This window comes from Manacus candei, unplaced genomic scaffold, assembly GCF_025592945.1.
Source record: "Manacus candei isolate 608988 ecotype Guabito, Panama unplaced genomic scaffold, ASM2559294v1 h1tg000069l, whole genome shotgun sequence".
NCBI classification, from domain to species: Eukaryota; Metazoa; Chordata; class Aves; order Passeriformes; family Pipridae; genus Manacus; species Manacus candei.
In genome coordinates this window covers 5,504,273-5,527,870 of record NW_026138117.1, presented here as the reverse complement: position 1 = coordinate 5,527,870, position 23,598 = coordinate 5,504,273, and the positions used below count along the sequence as shown (strand labels likewise).

Genomic DNA, 23,598 nt, shown 5'->3' with positions numbered 1-23,598 from the left:
AATTAGATTAAAAGCAATATGCATTTATGTCTGAATGCACTTCTGAGTGTGGAGTAAGCTGTGGGAGTGGGGATGGTCCTTGTAAAAAACTAGAGAAGGGGAGGGCTGCTGGGGTTTAGTTTTAGCAGGTGACCTGCTGCTACAGAGCTCCATTTGTGATCATTTGATATTGGGAAAATTCTGAATGAAAAAAAATTCATATCTGAGTAACATGTTAATTTTAAAATTCAGTATTTCATTTCATAAGTAATTTCTAAACACATGCGATACAGACTTCAGTGTATTTACGCGTAGAAGGAATTTGTATGATAAACATAGGATGAACATATACTGCCCTAGAGAGGGAGAGGGCCGAAGAGCTTAGCTTTGTCCAATCCCATTCACCATAGGTGCACAGACATCACAGCGTATTGCAGCAAGCTCCCGTCCCAACCACACAAATGCTCTCACACATCAAGCCACCGTGTACGTTCCTATCCTACCTGAAATGTTAGCAATTGAAAATGAGATGTCTGTTGAGCTGACATATTCACGATGTATGGAGCATGGAAAGAAATTAAAGATGCAAAAGCAGTGTTGAAACCCATTTTTTTCCTTTTCAGCTGTTTGAACAGCAAGCTGCTTCTTTCTTTCCTGTGAAACTACACTGATAATAAAAAGGAATTTTTAAAGAGAAGTGGTGAAGTTTCTTAGCTGAAAATGTTTATAAAATACATACTTATCTCAAAATGATAATGATGAGAACAGATAAGAAGCAATTACTATTTTCTTGAATATGCTGGCAGTGATCTTGTTCCATGATTGTATTTATTATTTTAGTTTCACAGTATGTGACAGAAACTGAATAATTTTTATTTTCTCTGCATCAAGGTTTTTGTGGTTGGCAGTCACAGTTACCTCCAAGTTCTGCTTTGAACTATACCAGGCAACATTTTCAATACCTCTTGCAATAAGAAGTATTATTTAGAGCATATTCAATTACAAAAGTGCTAGGTTTATAGCAATATTTATCGATCACCCAATAAAGGTATTTATTTGTCAGGCTAGTGTCTTAAATAAATAAATAAAGGTGGCATGGCCTTCTTTGACTTTTATAAATGATGTATGTGTGTGACAAGTATCAGCCTCAATAAAGCACATGATGAAAAATTTGTTTTCAGAGCCATGGTCTAGTTCTTTAATTTGAATAAAAACAAGCATAATTTAGAATTAAAAGGATACTTTACACTGAGATTTGCCTCCTCAGTTTGTTTTGCATTTAAGATTTTTCCCTATTCTTCTGTTCTTATTTTGTGTTCTTAGATTTTATACCAACGAAGGCTGGCAAAATTTTTTCTCTGCCTCAGAGTCTTTACATATATTTTATATACAAGTTATATATTATTGTAAGTGAAACAGCTGGTTTTGAAGCAATTCCCTTTGGAATATTTGCAGTTCAATAGTAATATCAGAGAGACCATAAAGTGAAACTCAGCAAAAACAAAAGGAAACCAGGCAAAATTTCAAAATTTAGAGACTTAGTAAGCTATGAATAAGCAGCAAGATTAATGGAAAATAGACTGTGTCCTTTAGTTTTAATTCTGGAAGATGCTATTAGTAACTTGTATAAAGGAAAGCCATAATTTCCAATATATTTTGAGTGTTACTTTTTTTTTTTAGTTAAAAGTATTTTTCTACTGCTTTCTCTTGACAGTTCAGGTTTTCTTAAGCAAACCTGAAATAGATACGTTGCAATCTGCCTGCATTCTAGCTTTTAAAAATAAAGGTAACTTGGTTTTGATTGTCATCTGATACTATCCTCTTTGGTGGGGTCGGTAAGAGATGCTGAATTAAAGCAAATTTATTCCAGAATTTTTTGAATTTAAACTCTAAGCATATGTTTACCTGAAATAACAACTCAAAATAATTTGTGGAGGGCAAAGAGCATTTTTTTTCTCCGGTTCAAGAATGATGGATGCTCTTATTCTGTTGACCAAGTTAACAAGCAATTTCAAGTTTAACAACCAAAGAAACGATAAGGGCTTTTTTTTTTTAGTTTTAAGTCTTCTGTTACTACTGTGATATATTTATAGGAAACACAACAGAGAATTAAATCAAAACACTGATTAAAAAGTGCATAATATTAATGTCAGAACAGTGTTTTTATCAGCTAATGATAAACTCAGAACACCTTCCTTAGTTTTATTAGGCTGATTGCAGCTAAAGGCAGTGCTAGACTTCTACACATTTAGGTAACACATTATTATAGTTTTCAGAATGATTACTTTTTGCAAGCAAAATTTATTTTGTTTATTCAAATCAGATAAATGTTACGGGTATTTTATTCATCATTTTTCTGCTTATGTATATTGACATTTTTCACCAGATTCTTCCAGCGCTCCAAGTTGGGATGTCAAAAACTGTGCTTGCAGAAATGAAAGTATCCTCATTATGCAAATTTAGGTTCCACTGATAGGCATGTTCTGTTTTATAAATTACATCCTCTTGTCAGAAGTCAAATTGTATTTGAATAACTTCATGGAAATTGTCACCAAGATTTTAAATTGTGTGCCTTGTATGCCATTGTTGATTTAGTCAGTGAGTAAAAAATGGACATATGTTGATTTTTAAATATGTGCATGATTTTTTTGTCATAAATGTTATTTAAATGAAACCTAGATGCATATGTAATTTTCCATGTATATTTTTGTAAATTTTTGCATTATATAAATAATCTTAATGTTTATATTTAATAAAATATGTTAAACAGTATTAGTTGCTGTATATTTTAGTCCTAACAAGTTTGTTTCCTATAAACATTCTTGAAAAAATTTCCTGTAGGGTAAAATAAATATACATGTTCCGATAAAAATATTAAAGCATAAAAGTTAAAATGAAAAGTGAACTTGAATTATGAAAATTGTTTTTATCTGCTATAAAAAGACTGCCTTTATTATTTACATTTTCTATGAAATTTACAAAAAACAAACACAAATATGTTTTACTCATATTGTTGAGAGTAGTGATACTCAAGTATAAGTTCATTTCTTATTGTAAGCTAAACAATTTAATTAAAAATACATTTTAACTCATTACAAAGAATAAACTGAGTTAAGAAAAGAATATATTTGAATAATTTATAGAGCAGAGATGCTCATTTTAATTTAAAAAAATAATGTATTACATTCTTATTAAAAAAAAATATTTCAATGAGATATAGGTTACCAGCAAAAAAAGGTCCTTTACAGAAGCTCATACTTCAGTTGATCTTAGTTTTCAGAATGACCATTATTGCAGCTGGAGTAATCTTTGATGTTAAGAAAAGTGGAAAAATCAAAGTGAAGTGGTAAATCTGTTCATTTTTCAAACATATTAATCTTGTCAAGTTAATACATAAAATCAATCTTTGCATTTTTTTTCAGAGCCTTTTATTCCCTTTTATCCAAAATATGAAAGCACTTAGGAGGATAAAGAAATGTGGATGACTTTGGAAAAATGATCTGAAAATATATTTTGTCTGTTGGTATTAAACAGTGACACAAGTAATGTGAAATGTGCATGGTCAAAACATGAATTACTTGTTCAACTATTGGAATTCATCGTATTTGTTCTGCTTATAATATGAATATACAGCAAATTTCTGGTACTGCTTTCTTAACAATTCAACTGAATTTCAAGCCCTGACAGTAACAAATACAAATTGCACCAGCCCAAAAAAATTGTTGGGGCTAATTTTAATATTAATGAATTCTTTACAACCTCAGTTCAGCAGTTTCGATTAAGCTTTAATTAGTAGCCAGAGGGGAATCCAAAACAAAAATAAGGAGTTGAATTGCTAATTAAGTTAGTTTGATGAGGTAGAGTTTTAGTAAAAGACTGGTTGTTGTTGGCTGTGCAGGTTCTGACAGGCTAAAAATACTAAAGATTATCATTATTGTAACTAACATCCTACATTACCACCAGATTTCTGCAAGGAGCAGACAGTTCATTAGAGTACAACACTTTTGTGTGTCAGTACGAGAATTAAAGTCTTGTTAATAAGATAGCAGTGCATGGGAACCATAGACCAAGACAAGAAAACGTGGTTTTAAATTTGACTGGTGATAAATTATCTAGTTATTTGATACTCTGGTATGCATCTGAATCTAATGTGCATTTATTTGTTAGGAACTGCTTGTCAGTCAATTCATTTCCCAAACGGAATTTTGTTTATTAGGCTACAGGGCTTAGTGATTTTTCTTTTGACGTGTCCATCACAGTCACATTTTGCTTAATTTGCATGCTTTAGATATCTGATGTTCACCAAAAATTGTATTTAGTAGTGAATGTGTAGATGCGAGTAGTTGTGTTAGATGCTCTACCTCCAGAATCTACATGTCAAAGAAGGTAATATAAGGGAAATCTATCAACAAACTTAGCTGAAGAAGCATGCTGGAGTAAAATTATATAGCTATGTATTTTCCCTAATGATCCCTTTTATAATGGGTTAAAATCTCGGCCAGCTTAAATCATTATCAAATGAATTTTTACACTGTCAAGTTAACTATTGCATTCAATTAAATTTTTTTGACATTGTAAGTGTGCTACCATAACTCCCAAAAGATTACTAACTATAACGACTAAAGCTCTGCAGTGATAGCAATTCGACCAAACTGCACATAAGAAATGTGTTAGATATCTCTGTAAGGATCGTATGGAATGTCATTTGATTTCACTATACTTTGATGTTTTCTATAATTTATATTTTGTCCTTTTGCTTAAGGTTTCAAAGCCTACAAACCCAATAATGAAGGGATAAGGGAAGACAGAAAAATAAATTATATTGTTTCTGTGGCATTAAATATAAGCCTGCTATCAGAGCTACATAGCACTAGCGAATTGTAATCAGGTACTTTGACTTAACACTGTTTTGTTTTATAATAAGAGTGGTTGCCATATGTTGGAAGTCCTATCTGTCTGTGTCTTAGGGGTTTCATACCTCTGTAACAAATCCAAAAACTCATTTTATAATACCTTAAATCTACCCATTGTAATGTAGCTCCACTAGTGTAAATCCACATCAAACTTTCCTCATGAATGTTGCTAGAAGATTGCTTATATTATCACTGAAAGCAAGGGGAAGCATTGAATTAGGATGCAGAAGATAGAGGAAAAATAACTTTCACCAAACCTTCTTCTAATGCATAGTTTACAATTTCTTTCACTCAGCATGAAACTGATTAAAAGCACATGGATGCCCCTCATAAAGAATGCTTTGCACAAATAGATGCGTTGTTTAATACGTTTACATCCTTGAATGCTTGGAATTTGAACTGTAATGCAGCAATGTAGCGGTTGTTGGAAAAGAACATACGGTATCCACTATACATCTGTCTGAATATACAGTACATTCCTCTGCTGTCTCACTCTCTCCCAGTTGCATCCAAGGATTCCCACTGGAAGACTAGAACCTGTTACAGTAAACAAATTACATTGCTGGTGTTAGCTATCAGGGGCACTGTTTGTGCCAGATATTACACCAGCAGGCAAACAGGTTCACACAGCCAGCCCTAAGAGTAGATGTGTAGCTGCACACAAACTCTCCACTCACTACTTTATTTAGTTGAAAAATGAAGCACAAATAAAATCTTTTATTAGAGTCATGATGAATGTGATTTTTGTTGTTTGGATGAATTCCTTCAGTGCACATTTATCACAGATCAAGGCTATTTTTTTATTTCTTAGTTCACTCTTTCTCAAATACCAAACTGACATTCTTCCGTATGGTTCACTTACTATGTCAAAACTAAAAGAAAGATAAAATTAATAGAAGTACAACTCCCTGAATCAAATTGGCATTCAGTGAACAGACCAAGAAAAGATTTCTGTATGAAATAAAAGGCAAGATCATTAAAAAGCTTCAAAATTCCCCAAAAGCAGCTTGAAAGTTTAACCAAATGCTATATTTAGAAATTTTGTGTTCCCGATGTTTGTATTCTTATGCCAGTTTCAATACTGATCTCTTTGCTCACCTCGATGTAATTACTACTGACTGACAAATGTGGAAATGACAGAAGAATCACTTTCTATATGATGGAAAAAGTCTGTGAAAGTTATATCATTGAAGGGCACCCAATTCCTGCCTATTAATAAATATTTTTCTGTCTCTGATTTTATTTTTATTTATTTACAATTAAATGCAGGCTATTAAGTACACATTGCTTGCAGTATGAGCATCTTTTCATACACTGGAAACCAAAATCTTTACAATCACAGTGTGTTAACCAGATGTTCCGTTTTATAAATTGAGTTAATGTAAAGCTACTAATCATTTCAGCCTTTAAATACTGAGGGCAATAAAAATAGCAATGCTATTAACAGAATAGATTATTTGTTTTGATATGAAATGTTAAATAAAAATTAATTGAATAGGTTAAGTCAAAATGAAATCAGTTTGTGCTTTAGGGGCTTCATATAAGTACGTATGTGTATGTGCATGCATGTGTATATGGATGTCTGTGCATAAACGTATAAAAATATAAGTATGTATGTATTTATAATCCCTCTGAAACAACCTCCTTTTTCTCTACTCTCCAAAACTGTAATTTGTTCAGCAGACTTCCAGTCTTAGCTAGACATGAGTTTATGTGCCTCTGTGTGTTTGTAAATTCCCTGTGAGGGCACAGAGATGGAGGAGGGGGCTGCCTTTACATTATTTTGTTTAGAAACTTATCCTTTAATTGGTTTGTGCATACAAGTTGGTTTTATATTGGTGACTTTAACTTAGGAATAATTGTATAGCATCTAGCAGAAAGAAAATTTAGGCTGAACGTAAAGGAAAAGAATCATAGAACTTGTAATATTCGCCTTGGCTGTGGCATGTTCTCCCTCAAAAATGAAGAGAAAATTAAAAACTAGGCTATGTCAGAATTTCCAGGTACACATGAGAATCTTAAAGTGGACAGTATTAAGATTTTTCTTGGATACAACAGATGTTGATCCCTAGTTTTTTATGTAAATTTTCCACAAATATATCACCCACAGAACTGTATGAAATATATCTGAAACAATATTTTGGATAGAGGAGATACCTGAAAGCTTGAGAGGAAGACATCTTCCAAAAATACATTGATGGTTCTCATAGACAATAAGCACTGCTCAGGAGAGACAGAAGTGTTGATGAGCAATCCAAATTGCCATTGCAATGACTCAATAAGACAATCCTGCAAGAAAGTAATTCATTAATTTTAACTGCATTCATGTATATCCTGAAACATTTTACTATACGAACTACAGCACAACTGCTCAGCCCTATGTTCAGTTGAGATTGAAAAAACTATGGCAAAAATCCCTGATTCAAAGGCAATAAACTTTTAAAAGCTCCATTGCTCAGTGGAGGATGCCCTGTGATGGCTGAAATTTGAAGCCAGTACAAAAACCTCTACCAATCCACAGCTGAGCAGAACCCTACAGTCCTTTCTCAAATTAGCTGCATATACTTTTTTTTTTAAGTGTTAGGTTTCTTTTAACTCACAGTTTGGATGAACAATAGGTATTTCTAGCTAGTGTGGATCTTTTCCCACAGGTCACCTCAAACACAAATCAGCTTTCGTTTGAACTGGTTTAATCAGGGTTTTCAAATCTCCAATCCATAGAACCTGAGTCACTGCTAAGCTTGCCATGAGATCTTGCCAAACATGTACAAAAGAATCAAATTTCTGCTCAGATTCATGTTTCCAGTGATTTGGTTGGAGTTTGGGAATGTGTCGTAACAGTGTCCCCTACAAAATTGATGTCTCTTCCCATATCGTTAGACAGATGGACAAGCTGGCAGACAGGACCAGGCTAGTTTGGGGGCAGGGAAAAAAATAACACGATCATATTTCAATTCATTGTTCAAGTTTAATGAGTTCTGCCATAGCTCCAGCACTAGAAGGTTATTGTGAGGGAAAAACAAAGGGACCCTTCTTTTGTCTTTCTTCTCAAACTATCAGGCCCCATTACTGAAAATTAAGGTTCAATAAAATTCGTATTCAGAGATAATTAGCGGACAGCTTTGTGGTGAGGCGGATAATATGACCAAAGTGCTGGTTCACAGCAGTGTGTGCTGAAGTGTGAAAGAGCCAGTTCTACATTGCTGCTTCTGAGGTCATACCCCCTCATCCTGCATACAATGTGGCAGTCAAAATGCAGCATTCTTACCTGCTGTGATAAAAAATACACCAAAGCAAATAAATTATTTCAATCCCCCTCCCCCTCACAGTTTTTTTTTTTTTAAACAAAGCTGGATCATTAGTAATAAACTATGACTTCATTAGAATGTTCCACATAACAGGATTACAGAGGAATGTGTCAATAACTGGCAAAGGTTTGTCTTTCATTAATTAACACCTTTGTATGAATACAAACCTGTTATCCTCACTTTTTATAGGTGAAATATTACCATTAAAATTAGACCTTTGGCTTAAAAAAAATTCTTGATGGTGTTAATTTGTACAACTGAACATTTTCCAAATATTGTTTAGATTTGAAAAGAAACAAAATTTGAAATCAGGCAGTATTTCAGGAAGAGTGCTTTTCTCTGCACTAAGGGAAAGTTTCAGAGTTCTACTCTTTTATATACATGTATGCAGAAGTGTGTACATATGCTCATTCTCTCCATAAAGGAAAATATTTAAGGAAGTAACTAATTAAGTATTTGTTCTGATTTTGTTGCTTAGCAGAAATGCACATTAACTACTTCAGCTTTACTTTTCCCATCTGTCACTGAGGAAACAGTTCATAAGCTTAGGGATACTGTAATATTGCTGTTTATCCCAACACGCAAATGTCTTTGTGGACAGACAGCAAAAAGCAAATTCTGCCTCAAAAAGTAAAGTTTTTTTTTGAGGTAGAAACACAGTAATGTTTATTTTTAGCAGTTTCACCTGCTAGCTTATAAATGTCACTTTTAGCATTCGCAAAGATACTCCTATGCTTAGTGGGATCCTGGCTAGAACTACGTCCTTAGATACTGATGTTGTTTCACCACTGTCATGTTTATTTGGATCACCAAATGATTTACAGGATAGATCCCATTAGTAAAGGATGTGCAGGTGCTTAATCTCACCTTAACTGAAATATCTATGGGATAATCTAAAATAATCTTCTCTTTTTGAGGGTCATAATATCTTCTGTTTTGGAAGCTTTGGACCAGAATTCTATGTCTTCTGACACAGGCTTTTCCTATGGAATCATTTCCAAAAGGTATGAAATACTTATGTTAAACAAGACATCAATAAACTGGCATTTTCTCACCTCTTTCCCAGGGGTTTCTGGGAAGGTGGGTAGGGTGATATTTGATGTGAACTGTTCTGCAGGAGTAACTGTATATTCCCGAGTACTGATGTTTTCATACATCTCTCTTTATTTCACAATACACTGCACAATAAGCATATTCTAAAAAAAAAAAAAAAAAAATAAGAAAAAGTGAGGTCACATTTCTTTTCTGTTTGGTTTAGGAAAAAGTAGTATGTGATGTTGCTTTAAAAACCTGAATGGAAATATCCTAAAGCAATGTTGGATTTGTCATCCATATCACAGAGACTTTCCATGAGATTAAATTTGAAAAATGGCTTCAGATAATAGTGAACTCATTAAAGCAGGTCAATTTTTTTTATCCACCAAAAAAATCAGTTTTATGATTAGTGAAGAAAAGAAGGTCTCCATTGTTGTTTTTCAGGAAGTGGCTCTTTGAAATTTCATGGACTTCGAGGTTTTTCAGATTCTTGGTGTTTGGTTTTTTTTAAATAACAGCTTGCTGTGGGAAAAATCTCAGCACCCTGCAATACAAGGCTGAACTCTTACTGATTAGAGTGGAACTTGGTTTATTAATGTTACATAAGGAAGCACTTTCATCTGCATTTCAGTGTGTAGTGAACTTAGTATGTGATTAGAAAAGGAGGATTAAGGCTGTGTCTACATTAGCAAATAATTCAGTATGATAAGAATAAATCAGTAGATCAAAGCAGCCAGTGCTGAAGCCCTACTCTTGCTATGTGGTTCAAAGTTTTCCCTTCCATCCAGGTTTAGTATGATATCCTGGTCTGAACGTCCTCGCATTGTTCAAAGTCACCCACTCAATGTCCAAATGCTTATGGCTGCACTAGGGCATATAATACACTCGGTGAACCTCTGAAGAGGAAAACCTCACTTTTCTCTGAAATCCATCTTGTGGGCATCTAGTTTGCAGAAACCAAACTAAACTGCAGAACAAGACAAAGCACAGTAACATGAGGAAAACAAGGGAATGTAAACCAAAATGTGAGTATGATACAGCCTAAAAGTGCCTTCTAGCTAGATGAACACAGGGTATTGTAATTCTCGGATGTAAATGGCTCTCTGAGACCTGTGCAACTCCCTCAACAGTGTGGTATTCAGCCATTAACTTTCTTGAAACCAAGTCCTGCAGCTCCCCCTGCTCCAAAGCAAGGAGTCAGGCTGAAAACCCTCTTGCAGCATGCTGTATACACTTCAGTAAGCCCAGTATTTTCAGTTCAGCTCCTTCAGAAATATGCTAGAGAAAACATATCATAATATAGACTAAAGTCTGCAGGCACATTAAACTTACCAGGGATTATGTATTGGGTAGATGAAAGTAAATTACAGAGGTCAGTAATATTCTGCCATTTTACCGTGGCATCTCAAGAGCGATTTCCAACACAATGAGGCCCTCTCCTCAGTCCATGCAGCACAAATCCATGAACCCTCTGTACAGTGCCTTTCTGGAAAAAACCCTGTGACAAGCTGATAAGCCCTGTCAAGGAGTTCATAAATCATCAGTGATTATTAGTTCAGGACTGCTGCCCCTCAAACTTAGATATACTGCTTCTAGGCCTGAGCAAGTTCACCAGCAGTCATCTTGGATGTCTTTGCACCCATGGTGAAGATATATTTACTGCCTTCTGTCAGTGCTTGAACTGCACCTTCTCCAAATCCTTAGGCCAATGATATTATTCTGTACTCTCTTCTTTTTTTGAAGATCTCCTTCAAGCAATTCAAGCCAGAATATGCAGTTGTTTCTTATAAGAGAGTGAAGCAGTTTTCTGACTACATGAGGACCAGCATTAGCTATGTTCGAGTTGCAGTTCAACTCCTACAGGATTTTGGTGTTTTGATTGTTTTTTTTGGTTTTGGTTTTGGTTTTAGGGGCTTTTTGGGGTGTGGGTTTTTTGGTGTTTTGGTTTGGTTTGGTTTTGTGGGTTTTTTTGGTTTTGTTTTTGGTTTTTGTTGATTCATTTCCAACAACATAACCTCCTATAATACTTAACAATGTCATTGTGGTGACTTTAAAATTTTCCAAGAGCTGGTGGGATCTGAAATATTTTGATATTTCTGTAGTCCCAAGGTTTCACATCTGTCACTCAGTATCGGCAACTAGTTTGTGCGATGAAAACAATTGCAATAAAGCATGTATAGATCAGAGCTGTGCTTCCCCTTGCAGTCATTTTCTGTTTGCTTTAACAATGATTACTTAAGAGTGAAATTTAGAAGTTTAGTCTCACTGCGATAGAAGCATTACCTAAATAAAACCATATCATTCTGTATATCTTTTAAGGATGAAGTGAGATTGGCAGGTATTTTATCCAACTGTTGTGCATAGTATAATATACTATTCCACAGTTTCTCAGTTGCTCATTCATTTTATGCCAGTCAATTTTCATAAGCTGAAAACAGAACAAAGAGAACAACATCAGGGTTCAAACTAAACTCCAAACAAAATCAACTGTGTTTTCAGAAAATTGGATCAAGCTTCAGTTTTAAAGTTAAATAAATTACATTTACGATGAATGCTGAAAAATATCTGGTTTACAAATTCATTGTTTCAAAAAAAGGATGAAGAGGATTTTTATATGTGTATGTATACGAAGGGTATATCAGAAATATATCTGAAAATCTGTCAGTGGAAAAGGGGTGATAAATTCCACACAGGAATGCAAATCTCTTGCAGTTGTGTGAATGAAAACCTTTTCTATTGCCTCTCTCTTAGATGCACTTTAGTTGTGGAACCAGGGGCTGCTTACCACAGTCGTATTCCAGAGTTATGCCCTGCAAGACAAGGTGCACTCTGAAAGCATACAATCTGGACTCAAGCCAAAGTTAAGCCTCTCAGTGATGATGACAACAAGGTACCAACATAATGTAGACCTCAACCTATTATGTCAGTCGAGATTCCCAAAAAAATTTACAGAGTGTATTAGATCTGCCTGAGATGGAGTTAATTTTCCCCACAGTAGCCCTCACAGTGGTGAGCTTTGTATTGATAGATAGAAAGGTGTTGGTAACACATCTACTGCTGAGCAGTGCTCCACAGCATCAGGGCTGTCTCTCCAACATTCCCCCCATCTGTAGACCAGGGTGGACAAGGTCTTGGGAGGGGACATAGCACAGACAGCAGACCCAAACTGACCAAAGAGATAGTTCATACCATATGACATCTGCTCAGCAATATATGCTAAGAGAAGGAGGATGAGTAGGGTAGGGGGTTGGGGTATGGGCATTTGTTGTTACCACATTTGTCTTCTAAAGCAAATTCTATGCAACCTGAAGCCCCACTTCCTGGGAAGTGGCCGGACATCACCTGCTGATGGGAAGCAGAGAAAAAAACCTTTTTTCCTTTGGTTCTGTGTGTGGCCTTTGCTTTTGCTTTATTAAAATGCCTTTATCTGATCCACGGATTTTTTTCACTTTTATTTTCTCTCCACCTCATCCTGCTGAGGAGAGTAGTGACAGAGTAGTTAGTGGCCATCCATCTAAGACCAACCCACCACACAGCAGATCCCAGGGCAGATGAGACTGAATCTTCCTATATGCTTAATGTGCTGTAATGTGGTGGGATGACACATCTTTAGCCACTGAAAACAAATCTGAGGCAACTGTTCTGCTAGATGCCTTCAGTTTAGAAAGGCCAATCTTTTCTCTTACAGCAAGTGCTTGGAGACAATACTGCAAATATGTCACTGCATGGTTTGACATTGGCAACTCGCCTGTCCTACAATGCACAACTCCCTGCATTTTGGACTGCAAAGAAGTAGCACAAAATGTTCAATGCTCCCCTCCACATTAGCCAAGATGCTACTTTGTCCTGTATGTCATGAAGCAGGCCTCCACCAGAGGAGCACCTGACTTACAAAGGATACATCCAAACTCCTGATACTTCACCAATGTTGGTATACCTCCAAACTACTTCTGGCAAGCTGCTGAGGGCAAACCTGGATCCAAAACCTGTGGAAGGTTCTGCCATTGCCACAGACCAGGTTTTCACAGAAAAAAAAATATCTCAGATATTCAGCAAATATTCTGAGTTGGAAGGGACCCACAAAGATCAGGGAGTCCACCACGGAAGTGAATCACCCATAAGGGGATTGAACCCGCAACCATGGTGTTATCAGCACCATGCTATAACTGAACCAACCCATTTCATCCTCCTGATATGTGAAGATATGAACTTATATTTTCAAGTGGGAAATGCCCTTCTACAGGATGAACTAGCAAGTCTTCCCTGCAGCATCAAAGTCTTCTCACTGCAGAAGGACAGGAGGAGTTTCCCTCCTTTAGAAGGAGTCCCTGGTACAACAGGAACAAAACCATTGCAACTCTAAAGGATACAGATAAATTCTAATGTGAACAACATTTTAAGTAGTGCATAAAATAAATTCCTATTGATTAATATTAATTTAATAAACCAGCAATCAGTTGCTATGAAAACAAGAAGAAAGCTAATGCCCTGTTTCTGAGTAAATTATACACTGTAAACAGATTCTGAGAGATGCAAATAGTGTCTGGCTTCCTTTTCTTTAGTAGGAGGCTTGAATTATAAATGTGTCAGCCTTACAGTATTAATATTTTTAAATATAAAGGTAGGTAATGAAAGAATAATGTCTATCCCCTGGGATTACAGTCCACCCTCTATCACAGTGTTTAGATGGCAGGTATCCCTTGCTAGCCTGACGCTCGCTTTCAGGAGTTTGAGGCACCTGACTGCAGGGAGGGTAGGAGTTACTGCAATCCTTGCAGAACAGATCTCTTTAGAACAGCTTGGGGAATTTGGTTATGTGAAACTGTAACAAAATTACCCTGTGAAGTCCTGAAAAAGGTAAGGCAAAAATAGCTAGGGAAATGCCTTGAGTTACTAAAAAATTTAATTTACTATGCATTAATTATTGGTTAATTAAGTTCAGTATCTCTCTCAAAGTTTCACTGGTATTCAGCTCTTTGGTGGTTTCGATTACTTTTGCTCACTGACAGGATAAGGGTGTTTTGGAAGATAAAGGGTGACACCACCTTTGTGCCATTGATTCTTTGTAGATATAAAAAATTACTCCCACTGGAATTGTGGTTCATTTAGTGGAAACTTAAAGTTTGTAAAAAGATTTATTTTCTGATTAGTAATTCATTCTTTAAATTTTTGATGGAATGTCTGTAAACAGTTTACTTTTTATTTATTTATTTATATTTAGTGAGCACAAACAGCACACCAAAGCCACAATCATGTTCACCTAGTGCTGGATAATCTGCTGACTTTCTGATTGCCTGATTGGATCCTAAGGAATTACCCTTTCTCCTCAGAACCAGAGATGCAGGAAATGAAGATAAAAGGTAGTGTTTATAGTTATAAAATGAGTTGAAGAAAAGGAATAACAGATCACAGAACTATGATTGTGTCTCACCTTGTCTGAGATGGCAGACATCATGCAGCTTCTAAGGTGGCTTCAGGTCTCCTGTGTAATCATCGATTTTATGAAGGCTGGCATTAATTTTAAACAAAAGAGTACCAAGTACTCTGCAGTGTTCTAACTGCTTTCCTGTAGATACAAAGGTATAAATACCAACACTCAATCTTGCAAGTTTTGACCTAACTCCATTATGTGTGACTCCACAGTCAAAAATAGAACTGCTTGTAAGCCATAGCATGAGGACAGTTCTCTTATGCATTTGCACAGCTGCTCTGACAGCTGGAATAGGAGGCCAGTAAATATTTCCCTTTTGCTACCATGTAAAAACAAGTAAGAAAAAAGTTCCTTAGATTGGTTTAGTACCCTCGGTGTTCTTCATTCCTCAACAGAAAACAATTCAAAAATACAGCAGTTGAGAAGTCAATGGTATAAGGTTAACTTAATACACCCATTTAGGGATAAAAGTATCTAATAAAAAAAATAGAATCAGAATCTTAAATTAGTATGTGATGCAGTGTAGAGTATCATTCCTGTTCAGAATATTCTATTTCTTGTGTAGTAGTTATTTGAAATAAACCTGATAGTGCCAAGTTTCATTATATGGAGCCCTACACTCCGTCATTTTCTGTTCCATAACATCAGAGAAGTATTCAAAAATCAGTACAAAATACATTGTTACTGAAGCCTCCTACATGTCTGCCTGCATTTTTTTATCAGGAGTCAATAGCTGGCCCAAGTAACATTTTCTATATCAGACTGTTCAGAACAGATTTGGAAAGTTAAAGTTCCTCTGTGTGTGCTGCTGCATGGGTCTGTAGCATTTTTAGGGCCTATTTTTGTGGTTTTTATAGGTCTATGGCAATTCATGAAGAGCAATAGTGATACCCGAAACTCTGAGCAATGCGGCTGTTCTTAGTTCAAAACTATGACATGTTGTAATATTAGAAACATGGTAGCTGAAGTCATTCCAAACTTGTGAAAAACTGCATGAAAATAGAGACAGCTGGTAAATAAGAGAGGTGGAACTACAACAAATGCTTACAACAGGTAGCCTCTGCAACCTGAGCCCGTGGGCTTCTTTCAAGGTACAAATAAAAAGTCCTACAGTTACAAAAACACAATTCTAAATTATTGTTTGCTGAAAACAAGTAAACTCATCTGATTAAAATTTTTAACTATCTAAGAAGCTTCTCTCTGTGTTTGCATGATATGGGCTTAGCTTTTTTTTTTATCTTTTTACATCTTCTCTTGACTGGGCAAAGCAGAATTTACTGTTTCCACATAAAGGTCATTAGTAGCCTGAAGGTCTATGCAAATCCTTCACACCAAACACTAATAACATTAGAATGGAGTGAGTGATAAAAGAACTAAAGAAATTAAGATTAGAAACTACTCTAAGTAAAAAAAGTTGTGGGGGCTAGCAACTTGTCAATAGAATGTTTTCTCTGTGGACAGTCATAACTCGTGTGCTTTTATAGCCAAGTTCAGAGTTGTCTTCAAGAGCTGCAAAATCCTTCCAGGTGAGCATCACAGAAGTTCAGTTTGGATTTTACAATGTTGCCTTCCTGGTATGCTCCTTTGTCATTCTTTTTTGAAGACATTGACCATATGATGATATTCAAATGGCCAAGCGTTTACAATTTCCAGATCTGCCAAATAGCGAATCAACCTTTATAATTAAAGGTGACAAGCTGACAGGGAAAATGAATGTAAAATTATATACGTATATGAATTTTTATGTCAGATTGCCGTCTGTGCACTTGTTTTTTCTTTGTCAATAGCCGAAGGCTCATTTCTCTGTACTAGAAGTGCATTTTATATCGAGGCCTTCAGACAGCTCCCCTTCGCCCTAGTGAATTTGCTGATTAATTTTGGATGCTCCTCTTAATTAACACCCCAAAGGAAGTCTAGATTTTCTAGCCTATATTCCATGTAAAACAAGTGAATCTGAAGAACAATGACCTAAGGAGACAGGCGCGCTCTGTCCGAATGACATTACAAGAACATTGAATATCTCACAAGTCAGGACCTGGTCAGGCAATGCCTAGGGAAAATGTAGGCCTTTAATCAGGGCAGAAATGAGATTCATATTAGTCCAATTTCATTTTCTTTATTGCTGACAAAGAGAGGCTGGGATGGATGCCACCTGACAGTTGAAACATGGTGCTCCTATGCAGAAGCGGGTGCCTCTGGCCTTGATTAATAATTGGTACCATTTTGACTTGCGGGCAGATAAGTTGATGATGGATGAGAGAAAAAGAGTGAAGTGATTTATTATAAAATTAGGATAAAATAACGAACTGGCTAATTGCACACAAGCCTCATAAAATGTAGCTGTGGAGTCAGAAGTGCAATGCCAGGCAACAATAATTTCCACCTCAGTTTTCACAATGAGATCTTAAAGCAAAAAAAGATAGAGACAACTCTTACTTATGCATGTGATTTATGCAGAAAAAGCCTTGCCCATTCTTCTTCTTCAAGCAAATAAAATATTGAGTCTTGTATTTTGGTTTTCATTCTAACTGTTGCACAAGAAAAGAGAACAGTAGAACTAAACAGGCCATGTTAAACCAACTGTTGCTTCTTTGTTAAAGCTAATAAAACCTTGTAGTTCTTGAATTTTTTTGCATACTTTATCAACATAAAAACATCTAAAGTTTTGAAACTGAGTTGCATATGTGTTTAAATCAAAATTCAACTCAGAAATCAATTTATAAGCTCTATTGGTACCTGCAGAAGTGTTCAGCCCTCTTGACAGGTATCATTTTTCCAGTACACTTTTTGATGCTTTGAACTTCCAAATCTTGCTCTGATAGCTATTTTAGAAGCTGAATCATTTACTGCTTGCTATTTTATGCTGCCTGTGTCCAGTTAAGTACCATTGCAGATTAAAAAAGCATATGTCATAATATCCATTTGCTGTTTGGTACTAATATTTATTTTGTTGTTGTGAATCAATGTTATTATATACATTTTTCTTTACAAGAAAATGCATTTGCAAATGCCTGGTCATTTTGTCTTGGAAATTTTGAAAGCCTAACCTTTTCCTTGAAAAGTTTTGCTTCTAGCAGTGCCAATCAATACCCAACTGCTTTTTTCTGCAAGGTCAACTATTAAACAAGCTGAAATTACTAAATTAAATACAACTGCAACAATATTGTCCAAATAAGATGGGTTCAGTCATAAAACTGAAAATTAATGTAGCATGGGGAGCTAAAATTTAATTTTCATGTAATTGATTTCTATTCTACTGCTAAAAGAAAAATGTGGCAACTTCTTATATTCCACAAATTTACACAAACTGAATTTTCCATGCCAATTAGGAGACAGGATTTTCAAATAATAATATGCAAACACTTCATTTTGGTTCAAAAGCCGCAGTCATTGTTTAAGAGCATTAAAATTTTTCTATGTTCCTGAAGAAAAGTAAAAATTACATCCACTATTATATCCCTTAGACAACTATTACAAAGTTTCATAGCTGATCCCTTCTTAACTGCATACTACTTATTTTTTGGGGAGATTTGAGAGAAGTTAACCTAAATTAATTTCTAAAGTGAATTATTAAACTACATCAATTCCACATAAAATTTTATTTCAGAATTTTAAGGTGTCTTTAACATGACATAGCTTCATGAATTAGATTAAACTGAATTAAGACTGTTTTCAAATATTAGTATCCACCATTTACTGAAACACAACTTTAAATTCTTTTTAAACTCATGTCACTGTTTTATCTGGTCTAACTTTTTCAAGAGTCTCCTACTCAAAAACCTTTTCATATTGATTCAATTAGAGTTTACTTGGAGAAAAAACATGTCAGGTGAAAGGTTAGTTAATAGAAAAATTACATAAGCACCATGCTTTTTTGTCCAATTCTAAAATTATAAAATTTATCATCATCTCTGTAAAAATATGAAGGCTACATCCCAACATGACAATAGCAGCATAGACTTGAGAAAAATACCTATTGCTGTGAAAGAGGAGATCAGGTAGTAATAGTGTCTCTGCTGTGCTTGCAAATTGCATGAATGTCTTCTCACCCTGAATACATATGTTCCTTCAATATCTCAGAGATCTGGGGTTTCAGAATAAAAGGAAATAATTTCAATTAACTGCAGTGCTTTTAAGACCATAAGGTAAATAATGCTGCAAGGACCAATTTGTGCTCTGAGCCTCACCTGCTCTGTATTTGAGAAGCAGCAGTATGGCTGGCTGTGGAAAAGGCACTCTTCTATCATCCACCTTGTAAGAGGTGTTGAGGCCATCACATCCCTTGCCTGTATGAGTTTGGCGCCAGGCATGAACTAACTCCATGTCTTTGCTACCTTGCCTCTGCTCCCTTTGCTACCACTGGGAATCATGTGCCTGGCAGATCCGAGGCTGGCCATTCTCCATGCTGCAAACATGAAAGCATGGGGATGGCATCACTAATGTCTTATGGCTGAAACAATAATGTAACATCAAAGGTTGGGACAGCTGAATGCTTACTCCCAGGTTATTGAAATACATCTGAGAGCAGCTTCAAGATAAGAAGGAAAATTGAAGTTTATTTCCTCTGCAGAGAGAAAATTAGAAAGACAAAAGCCCAACTAGAACTCAATCTGACTACTATCACAAAAGATAGCAAAAAAGGTTTTTACAAATACATTAATAACAAAAAGAGGGCCAAGGAGAGCCTCATTTATTGTATACAGATGGCAACATTGCCACTGAGGATGAGGAAAAAGCTGAAGTACTTAGTGCTTTCTTTGCCTCAGTCTTTAACAGAAAAATCAGTTATACTCAGGGCACCCATCCCCTGAGCTGGTAGACAGGGACTGGGAGCACAATAAACTCTCTGTAATCCAGGGCAAAGTAGTTGATGACCTGCTGAACCACGTAGACACTCACAAGTTTATGGAGCTGGATGGGATCCACCCAAGGGTATTGAGGGTGCTGGTGGAAGAGCTCACCAAGCAACTTTTCTTCATTTATAATCATTACTGGTTAACCATGGAGGTCCCAGACAACTTGAGGCTAGCCTGTGTGACACCCACACACAAGAAGAGTTGGAAGGACAATCCAGGGAACTACAGTCCTGTCTGTTTTACTGCTATGCCAGGGAAGGTTATGGAACAGAATATCTTGGGTGCTTTCACCCGGAACATGCAGGACAGCTAGAGGATCAGGCCCAGCCAGCATGGTTTCATGAAAAGCAGGTCCTGCTTGACCAGCCTGATCTCCTTTTATGACCAGGTGACCCACCTAGTGGATGAGGAAAAGGTTGTGGTTGTAGTCCACCTAGACTTTAGTAAAGCCTTTGAAACTATCTCCCGCAGCATTTTCCTGGAGAAACTGGATGCTCATGGCTTGGACGGGTGTAGTGGCTAAAAAAATGGCTGGCCCAGAGAGTAGTGGTAAACAGTGCTGCACCCCACTGGCAGCCAGTAACAGTTGGTATTCCCCAGGGCTCAGTTCTGGAGCCAGTCCTCTTTAATATCTGTATCAATGATCTGGACAGGAGGATTGAGTGCACCCTCAGTCAGTTTGCAGATGACACCAAGTTGGACAGGAGCATTGATCTGTTGGAGGGCAGGAAGGCTCTGCAGAGGGATCTGAACAGGCTGGATAGATGGGCCAAGGCCAACTGCATGAGCTTCATCAAGATGAAGTGCTGGGTCCTGCATTTGAGTCACAACAACCCAATGCAGCACTACAAGCTTGGCGCTGAGTGGCTGGAAAGCTGCCCGGTGGAAAAGGAAGTGGGGGTGCTGGTCAACAGCAGCTGAACATGAACCAGCAGACTTCCCAGGTGGCCAAGAAGGACAGTGGCCTCCTGGCTTGTATCTGCCAAGAAATAGTGTGGCCAGCAGGACCAGGGCAGTGGCCATCCCCTTATTCTTGGAACTGGTGAGACTGCACTTCAAATCCTGTTTTCAGTTTTGGACCCCTCACTACTAGAAGGCCATTGAGATGCTGTAGTGTGTCTAGAGAAGGACAATGGAGCTGGTAAAACCTCTGGAGCATTAGCCCTGTGAGGAGTGGCTGAGGGAGCTGGAGTTGTTTAGCCTGGAGAAAAAGTGGTTGAGGGGTAACCTTATGACTCCCTACAGCTACCTGAAAGGAGGTTTTGCTGAGGTGGGCATTGGCCTCTGCTTCCAGGCAACTAGAGACAGGACAAGAGGACACAGTCTTAAGTTGCAACAAGGCAGATTCAGATTGGATATTAGAAAAAATTATTTCAGTGAAAGAGTGGTTAAGGATGGGAACAGGCTGCCCAGAGAAGTGATGGAGTCACCACTCCTGGAAGCATTCAAAAAATAAAAGTAGACATAGCACTTCATGATATGGTTTAGTGGGCATGGTGGTATTTGGTCAAAGGTTGGACTTGTTGATCTTGAAGGTGTCTTCCAGCCTTAATAATTCTGTGATTCTATGATTCTGCTTACCATTTTCTTGAGACTTGGTTTCAGGATTCAGACACGAGAAACACATCTGTCATGGAACTTAGGTCACTAGAAAAACAAAAGGAGATCAAATCTCGCTGGACCTGGAAGGAGATGAAAAAATTAAAGAAGTGTGATTTCTTCACACTACTACATTTAAGAGTTGTCCGTAAGAAGTCTAAGTGGGGGCCCTCACGTGTGATCTGGACTTTGGGCAATTGAATGGAAGAACTAGAAATTAAGTTGTTAGATAGATTTTTTTCAAGCAGGTTTCTTACTATGCCTAGGACTTCATACGGAACTGAGTTATTCCAAGGAGAGTGAACTAAATACCATGAACATTACCCACTTCTAACTGAAATTATGCTGCTAAGGAGGCTCCCAGCTGTTCACCTTCATGTACTCCAGCTCCCATCATGACACTGCAGCAGCTCTGGGATGTGAGCATCATGCCATAGGCATAGTAGACCTTTAGGTCAGTATAAGATTAATGTTATTGTAAAAATCTCGGACTGTGTCGGGCCTGGATCTGTATCTGGTTCTGTGTCTCTCAGAAGACTGTAACTTATTCTTAGCAGTTGCATTTGAACTGTGTTTTGTGTCAATGTGGGATAAAGAAACAAGAGGCCTGCATGTAATTTGGATTTTTTTAAGTATCTCATTTCATTGTAATGTACTGTTGTGTAATTAAGCCAGTAAGTCTATATGACCAGCCCATTTCAGGTCTTGATCTGCTATCTTTAGTCAGTGACAAGTTCTGGTTTCCATTGCTTGTTCAGAGATGATAACAGTGTGATTTACAGGTATAAGTAACAAATGAGATCAATTAAAAAGACTAAGAGCGGCACCTGTCTTAGTGTAGGGTTCCATTAAATGATTTCCAAATCTTTGTTTCCTGTAGGACTCTGCATTTGCAGCCTCTCCTCAGGAAGGTTAACAATGGGAGAGTTGTTTCTTAATGCTCATGAACCAAGAAAGCGGCCTTATCCTGCAGCCCAGAGATATGATTATTATCTCTGAGTGAAAACAACAGCTGTATTTTTCAGCTCTGTGTGTAAAAATGATCCCTGTGTTTCATACAGTCCTTGACTAGGGCATCTTGGATTGCCCAATTTGTTACAAACCTGTATTGTGAGCTGTCTTAGTATAGTAGAGCTGAACTCACAGTCAGATACATATCCGTCTTTCTTTGTGCATAATTCTCAACATTTAGTATTCTTGTAGACGTTTATAAAATATTTCAAAGTTTTTGCAGTATTAATAAATTTCCATGTAATCTGATTTTTTTTCTAATAATGGCAGGAAGAGTATGCAATTTTAAAATTAACAGAACCAGACTTGTGATATTTCTTTTATCTCTATTATTGTCTGATAAAACTTAAGAATCATTTTATGACAGGTCATATTAATACAGAAACTCCTTAAAGATTAACATGAATGATAAAATCTTTATTTTTATTATTCCAGCGAAAAGCTTAGAGATATATCTGCAGTTTTTAGAGTGTGTGCTTCTTTAGACACTGGAGCCTTAATCCAGTTGACTGGTAAACATTTGTCATGCCCCACCATTCCAAGGCAAAATCATGGCTGGAAGTAAAAAAAACATGTTTTTTCTGACAGCTTCAAGAAGAGACATCGAGGCATTCAAGAAGCCAAAGGGGGTGAAAGGGTGGACTACTCAGATTCCTTCCTCTCTTTTGCTTTTATAATAACAGATTCTCTGCTGTTGCATAGTGGAACAATACACTTCATTAGTTGGCCCTGGAGTTCAAGCTAAAGGATAATAGTGCTTCTCCTCTTGGTGTATATATTCAAGGTCTTGGGGGCTAGTGCTTCTTTGTACAGTCTTTGTCCCAAGTCAGAATTATTCTATTTCAACTGTTTCTCCTCTACCTTTCAGATATGTCTGGCTCCTCTGAGGCATGGTCAGAAGCTTGTACTTCTGCTAGCATAGTCTTTCACACATTAATACAATGTCATCTCACTAGAATAGAAATTCTGAGTGAGGAACCCAATGCTTGATCTCACAAACCAGTCCTTACAATGTTTGAGAGAGGAATTTCAGATTTTGTGCTCTTGGGTTACTATTTGTCTTCAAAGTGGTGAGTATAATTTGTGCCCTTAGAGCTCTTCAGTCTAGGTCACAAGTTATATTTAGGCTGGATTGGGGAGAAATCAAAAATATTTAAGCTAAAAATGTTTAGACTACTGTCTTACAGGAAATACACCCTGAGTTAATACTGGAGGATTAATATTCCTGTCATATTCCTCCTGAGAATCATCATCCAAATAAAAAGAACAGGTTGAATTAAATCCAAGAACTAAGTGAGGTGAATTACCTTTATATTCCTAGAGCTATTTCCTGTAAGTAATGGTGATCACATGCATTGGCAAAGCAGCCCAGGGGAAATGGCTGTGCTGATGTCCATAGTGTACCTGTACAGGGAATAGAGAAGCTTCTTGAGTAAAGGTCTGTTAGTCTATTCATGATGATGAGT

General features: G+C 36.7%; 1 long non-coding RNA gene across 1 annotated transcript; it reads right to left on the bottom strand.

Annotated features, from left to right (window-relative positions):
* Positions 1–6,941: 6,941 nt before the first annotated feature.
* On the bottom strand, positions 6,942–23,500 carry LOC127479656 (uncharacterized). Its single transcript, XR_007907639.1, has 5 exons — positions 23,440–23,500; positions 21,104–21,204; positions 11,519–11,663; positions 10,568–10,753; positions 6,942–7,181 (listed from the first exon to the last, which is right to left on the bottom strand). It is a non-coding gene; the product is annotated as an uncharacterized LOC127479656 (long non-coding RNA).
* Positions 23,501–23,598: the final 98 nt, after the last annotated feature.